Genomic DNA, 7432 nt, shown 5'->3' with positions numbered 1-7432 from the left:
GTGTGTGTTTGTGTCCTCAACACTGCAGCACTGAAGGGGTTTGTGCTCTCGTGTTTGGCACACGCGTACATGTCCCCTGAAATGCAGCACTGAAGGGCTGTGTGTGTTGCTCCAGCACTGAAGGCGTGTGTCTGTGTCTGTTTGTGTGACCTCAGCACCAAAGGGATGTGTGTCTGTGACCCCAGCAATGAAGGGGTGTGTCTCTATGGCCCCATCAATAAAGAGGTGGTTGTGTGATGGTTTGTGTGTCCCTGCACTAATGGGGTGTGTGTTTGTGTCCTCAACACTGCAGCACTGAAGGGATGTGTGTCTGTGACCCCAGCAATGAAGGGGTGTGTCTCTATGGTCCCATCAATAAAGGGATGGTTGTGTGATGGTTTGTGTGTCCCTGCACTAATGGGGTGGGTGTTTGTGTCCTCAACACTGCAGCACTGAAGGGGTGTGTGCACGTGTGTTTGGCACACATGTACATGTCTCCAGAAATGCAGCACTGAAGGGCTGTGTGTGTGGCCCCAGCACTGAAAGTGTGTGTCTGTGTCTGTTTGTGTGACCTCAGCACCAAAGGGATGTGTGTCTGTGACCCCAGAAATGAAAGGGTGTCTCTGTGACCACATCAATAAAGGGGTGGATGTGTGATGGTTTGTGTGTCCCTGCACTAATGGGGTGTGTGTTTGTGTCCTTAACACTGCAGCACTGAAGGGGTGTGTGCACGTGTGTTTGGCACACGTGTATATTTCCCCTGAAATGCAGCACTGAAGGGCTGTGTGTGTGGCCCCAGCACTGAAGGTGTGTGTCTGTGTCTGTTTGTGTGAGCTCAGCACCAAAGGGATGTGTGTCTGTGACCCCAGCAGTAAAGATGTGTGTCTCTATGGCCCCATCAATATCGGGGAGGCTGTGTGATGGTTTGCGTGTCCCTGCACTAATGGGGTGTGTGCTTGTGTCCTCAACACTGCAGCACTGAAGGGGTTTGTGCTCTCGTGTTTGGCACACGTGTACATGTCCCCTGAAATGCAGCACAGAAGGGCTGTGTCTGTGGCTCCAGCACTGAAGGTGAGTGTCTGTGTCTGTTTGTGTGACCTCAGCACCAAAGGGATGTGTGTCTGTGACCCCAGCAATGAAGGGCTGTGTCTCTATGGCCCCATCAATAAAGGGGTGGTTGTGTGATCGTTTGTGTGTCCCTGCACTAATGGGGTGTGTGTTTGTGTCCTCAACACTGCAGCACTGAAGGGATGTGTGCATGTGTGTTTGGCACATGTGTACATGTCCCCTGAAATGCAGCACTGAAGGGCTGTGTGTGTGGCCCCAGCACTGAAGGTGTGTGTCTGTTTGTGTGACCTCAGCACCAAAGGGATGTGTCTGTGACCCCAGCAATGAAGGGGTTGTGTCTCTATGGCCCCATCAATAAAGGGGTGGCTATGTGATGGTTTGAGTGTCCCTGCACTAATGGGGTGTGTGCTTGTTTCCTCAACACTGCAGCACTGAAGGGGTTTGTGCTCGCGTGTTTGGCACACGTGTACATGTCCTCTGAAATGCAGCAATGAAGGGCTGTGTGTGTGGCCCCAGCACTGACGGTGTGTGTCTGTGTCAGTTTGTGTGATCTCAGCACCAAAGGGATGTGTGTCTGTGACCCCAGCAATAAAGATGTGTGTCTCTATGGCCCCTTCAATAACGGGGAGGCTGTGTGATGGTTTGCGTGTCCCTGCACTAATGGGGTGTGTGCTTGTTTCCTCATCACTGCAACACTGAAGAGGTGTGTGCACGTGTGTTTGGCACAAGTGTACATTTCCCCTGAAATGCAGCACTGAAGGGCTGTGTGTGTGGCTCCAGCACTGAAGGTGTGTGTCTGTGTCTGTTTGTGTGACCTCAGCACCAAAGGGATGTGTGTCTGTGACCCCAGCACTGAAGATGTGTGTGTCTGTGACCCCATTAATAACGGTGGTCACAGACACTGTGTGATGGTTTGTGTGTCCCTGGTCTGTGTGTTTGTCTACCGAGCACTGCAGCACTGAAGGGGTGTGTGCACGTGTGTTTATTGTATGTGTATAGAGGTGAGTGTGTATTTGTGTCTGTGTGTGGATGTATGTGTGTGTTGAGGTGAGTGTGTATGTGTGTGAATGTTCATGGATGTATTAAAGGTAACCCATCACTTCATTTCAGGCCCCTAAACCACCACCATTGTGAAATACCACTGTGTAATGAGTTTATAAAGATGCCCCTGTATAAATCATTCATTTCTGCATTGTGTAGACAATGAGCTTATAATGAACCAACAGTTTATACAAGGACATATTTATTATTCTGTTGGTGCCTTGGTGGTGATTTCATTCCCAGTCCCCTTAAAGGGTTATTTGGAACTTAAGAATTGATGACCTATCTGTAAGATAGCTGATCAGTATGAGATCGGAGGGTCTGACACCTGGCACCCCCACGATCAGCTGAAATCTGCTCCGGCAGGTGCCAGACACATGATAAGCATACTTGATAGGACGCTGCTTCTGGTCTATAGGACGCACACAATACTGAGCAAGATTTTTTGTTGTTAAAAAGTGCATCATATAGTCTAGAAAATACAGTTAATGACGGTCACTCTTTAACTAAGAAATGCATCTTAACTTATGAAGGACTATATCCGTCATAATTCTGCTCCCCGCATTTCTTGCAGGCTCACACGCCGAGTCTGCATCTTTCTCGGCAGATGATGGCTGTGTTATTCAGCAATCATATGCCTCTAACAGTCGCAGGTTGAGCGGAGCTCTGCCCACGACAGTTAGCCTATTAAATCTTGCTATCAGTGTGTGACAGCGGCATTTAATGTGCGCCAGCAGGGGGTGCACCATTCCATCTCTTCATTGGCGCACCCGTGACTTGATCACTGAAGATCCCTGTGTCTGTCATCACTGGATTCCTGTGACAGCCAGCCTGTTGCTAGAGTTCATAGGAGATCGTGATTTCTGCTATATATAGCAATGCTGTATATAGCACAAGCAATCAGATGATCGCAGGTTCAAGCCCCCTAAAGAGACGAACAAATACAGTGAAAAGTAAAAAAAAATGAGAAAAGTATAAAAGTTCAAATCATCCCAGTTTTCCCCCCATTAAAAATTAAGAAATATAAATCATTTAAAAAATACACATATTTGGTATCGCTGCGTTTGTAAAAGTCAGATCCATCAAAATATAAAATAAATTAATCCATTTAGTAAACGGCGTAACTAGAACATTACATAAAATGCCAGAATTACAGATTTTCAGTCGTTGCAACAAGAAAAAAATAAATAATAACAGACAATCAGAACATTGTATATACCCCAAAATGATATCAATATAACCATCAGTTTGTGGGGCAAAAAACAGAACTCACGCAGCCCCATTCCCGAAACATGAAAACGCCGCGGCTTTCAGATCTTGGAAAGTGGCGACACAAGCAAATTATTTTTCATCACTTAAATATAAATCCTATAAATCGTCACTTAAGTAGAAGAGATGAAGCTTTACTACCTCCTGCTCCAGCTCCAGCACTTCACCGCTGCCGCTGATCTTTAGTCACTGGCTTCAAGGGTGACATCATGACTGCAGCTCTGCAGCCAATCACTTGGCTCAGTGGGCCATGCTGACAGAGCTTCTAAGCTCAGTGATTGGCTGCAGCAATGATGTGTGCTGAAGTTGAGCCATCACCGCTGCAGCCTGTCACAATAGACCACAGGAAGCGCTGAAGATCCAGAGCTGGAGCAGCAGGAGAAAGTAAAGCTCTGTGTGTTTTCTCTACCACTGGGAACCTCCTATATATTACATAAAACATCCCTGAAAACCCCTTTAATCTGACTTTATAGAAAAAGTCTGTATCCGGCTACTGTCCTCCCCTCATGAATCACAAAATATGCCAAGTGTGAACAACTCCTGTCCCCAAATGAGGACTTGCAGGCGATCAGTTGATAGTCGGGGGTCCGGCAGTGAACACCCTCAGCAATCAGCTGTGTTTTGCTGGACGTAGTGGCCTCTCCAGGACACATGTGGTATTACATGGTGCTCTTTCAGAATAATATGTAATATGTAATACATGATATCTTGAAGTCTTCCAGAAGAAGATATTGGCAGACAGGTAATGACTTATTACCTACCAGCCATTGTCTCCTTTATCACTCGCTAGCTCTTATACACATTGGGATGATTTCACATCTTCGTTGGAAGCCGTATTAGGAACCTCCATCGCAGATTTTATCATACAGGACGAGTTCTCAGCCAACAGCTATTTGGCCATTGTTCACATGACGTAAGCCTATGTTATATACAACAATATGCAGCAGGATACACGAGATCCAGGGAAATATCCGATCGCCAGAAATGGGGTCAGGAAGGAATTTTTTTCCCCCCTGAATCAGAATTCTTTTGGGGGGTTTCTTTGCCTTCTTCTGGATCTTTGGGTCCCAATGACTCTCAGGTGGTCCCCAATGACCGCAGCTCGTTTTGTGGTCTCCACCGGGGCCAATCTGAGAGTGACTGTGACCATAGTTTAATTTCTTAAAGGGCCAGTAATATTTTCATTACAATGTTGCTTATTGCTATTTCAATAAAAAAATTAATTATATATATATTGTTTTGTGTTTTTTTCCTGGATTTCACCTTACACAGTGAGAATGATAAGAGTAATCACAAAATATGGGGGCTCCATACACAGAGAGAACTCTGGTACCAAATTCCATGACAATTGTTCTGGGGTTCAGTCTGTGATGGAGCAGTAACATTGTATCCAGGACGTCGTACACACCATGCTACAGAAAGAAGACTGAAGAGCGGGACGTAGCCGCAGAATACAGGAGACACAGGGTCTTGTGTAACAGTAAAAAACAGGAAAGATGTTCAACAAGTGGCCGGGGGGCTCCAGGACCAAACCAGGAGGGAGGCCTCAGTCATCAGTGGCCAATATTCGCATGAAGTGGCCACATTTACCAACCGTTCTGCAGCCACTCGTTTACCTTTCTCCAGCACCTCCGTCGGCCACCACTGAAATTCTTTTCTGACTACACACAGACACGTACATAGAAACCGTGCATGCCGCCATCACCGTCCACAATCAGAGTCCTGGTCCAGACCAGTGGCCTTTCCAATTCAAGTCTACTTGGGTTTAAACAAGGGTCCTGTCTCTAAGAGAACCATGTGCTTGCCACTTGGAACAGCAGTAATACAGTAACACCTGGTTAATATTCTTCGGGCACAGAGATGCACAGACAGTGAACCCTCTTAAAAAGAAGAATTGGACTGACATTCCCTAAGCAATAAGTACCCACACAATTGGAGGGACAGATTGCTAGCCCTTGCTGCACCATGGTGTATGCCCAGTGGTGGCCACTCTTAGTCTAAGTTGGCTCTTCAGATTGCATGGTGATAAAGAACCTGAGGGCCATATACCTTCAAGAAAAAGATCTCATAAGGACACGTTGCCTTGAATTGTGAAGAACACAATAATGTTTTCCATACAATTCTATTGTGTTCTATTCAGGATATATTAAAAAAAAGTCTGGTCCTTAGAAGTTATAAAATGAGGTCAATACAACCTCAGGTGAAGAACAACACATCACAAATTACACCAGGTCATCGAATATTTACCAAAAAATAGACTTAAATGCAGAAACAGTGTGAAAAATTAAAGGGGTTGTCCAATGAAAACAAGCTCCAATCTACAGGAACCTTCATCCCCTTTAGATTGGAACGGTGGTCCGCATGCTAAAATGCTGCTCCATTCATTCTATATGAGGCGGCCATGAAGTGCGCCTGACTATTTTGGACCGATGAGACAGAGTGGCCTTACAGAGAAGGGTCCTTGGATTGGACGCCGAGTTACGGACCCCAAAGCAGCACTGAATATGATGTACTAGTGGGAGTCACGAGTGCAAGGGTTCAAGGGCGCCAGTAGTGGAAGACATAGTGCGCGAAACCGGAGAACAAGTAAGCAGACCTGCTGATCAGCACTGCAGCGCTGAGGCCGAGTTATGGTGAAATAGGGAGCGACAGTGCGCCTCACCAGTCCTGGAGTATATTACAGAGGAAGGATACTGTGTGGAAAATGCTTCATACTGTAAAGGAAACGTCCAGGACACTTTGTGCCCGATATCCCTTGTATGCCGGGACGTTGCTAGGGTCCTAAAAGATCAGGGGCCAAAGCCCCAAAGTAGGTGTTTCCCCATACAACCTCCCCGCCACTTAAAAGAGGACCTATACATATATAATTACAGTACACCATTGTTGCTAACCTAAAATACACAACTGAAAGACCAATATTCCCAAAATTACTTCTATACAAGGCAATAATAATCCCGCTACACAATGCCCTCTACCATCAACACTACACAGTGAGTACATAGTATTATATGACCATTGCCTCTACATAAAAAACACACTGTACAAAGACCATCTGACTTCTCACATTTCCAGCACCGTCCCCATCTATTCCCACCCTGCACAACCTCCCCATGCTGCCTGCTCTTCCGACGTGGAATAGGAACCTCAATACTTCAAAAATTATGTCATTACTATGATTACCCTCCACCAATTAATGCTACAAAGACTGTGTGCCAGATAGAGGGGACCTATAAAAATAATAGCGCCCCATAGAAAGTAGTAAAGACCCCACTGTGCTACCTAGCAAGTAATAATGCCAGATATGCTGTTATGAAAGTTTCAATATCTGAAGTGTTCCCTCCAAGCAACAAATACCGTTGAGTATCCCCTTTAAGTAATAATGCCCCCTTAAAGCCACAATCAAACTACACCCAACTACAAAGTTCTTCTTCAAGACTATGGACGATGATTTCGGGGTGGTGAAAGAAGAAATTTCTGATGACGCACCCATTTAAAAGAAATAATGTCCTGAGTGCCCCCATAGCACCCTGTATATTGTATGATAGTCCCACAGCTCACTACACACTGTATGATGGTCCCCACAGCTCCCTATGCACTGTATGATGTTCCCCACAGATCTCTATACACTGCATGATGGTCCCCACAGCTCCCTAGACACTGTATGATTGTCCCCACAGCTCCCTACGCACTGTATGATGATCCCCACAGCTCCCTACGCACTGTATGATGGTCCCCACAGCTCCTTAGATACCGTACGATGGTCCCCACAGCTCCTTAGACACTGTATGATGGTCCCCACAGCTTCCTACACACAGTATGATTGTCCCCACAGGTCCATAGATACTGTATGAGGGTCCCCACAGTTCCCTAGACACTGCATGATGATCCCCACAGCTCCCTACGCACTGTATGATGATCCCCATAGGTCCCTATACCCTGTATGATGGTCCCCACAGCTCCCTATGCCCTGTATGATGGTCCCCACAGCTCCCTATGCACTGTATGATGGTCCCCACAGCTCTCTATGCACTGTATAATGGTACAGACAGCTCCATATGCACTGGTATCATGGTCC

This window comes from Phyllobates terribilis, unplaced genomic scaffold (genome assembly GCF_046119375.1).
Source record: "Phyllobates terribilis strain yellow unplaced genomic scaffold, ASM4611937v1 Scaffold_673__1_contigs__length_839561, whole genome shotgun sequence".
NCBI classification, from domain to species: domain Eukaryota; kingdom Metazoa; phylum Chordata; class Amphibia; order Anura; family Dendrobatidae; genus Phyllobates; species Phyllobates terribilis.
Note: the sequence above shows the minus strand (reverse complement) of the source record.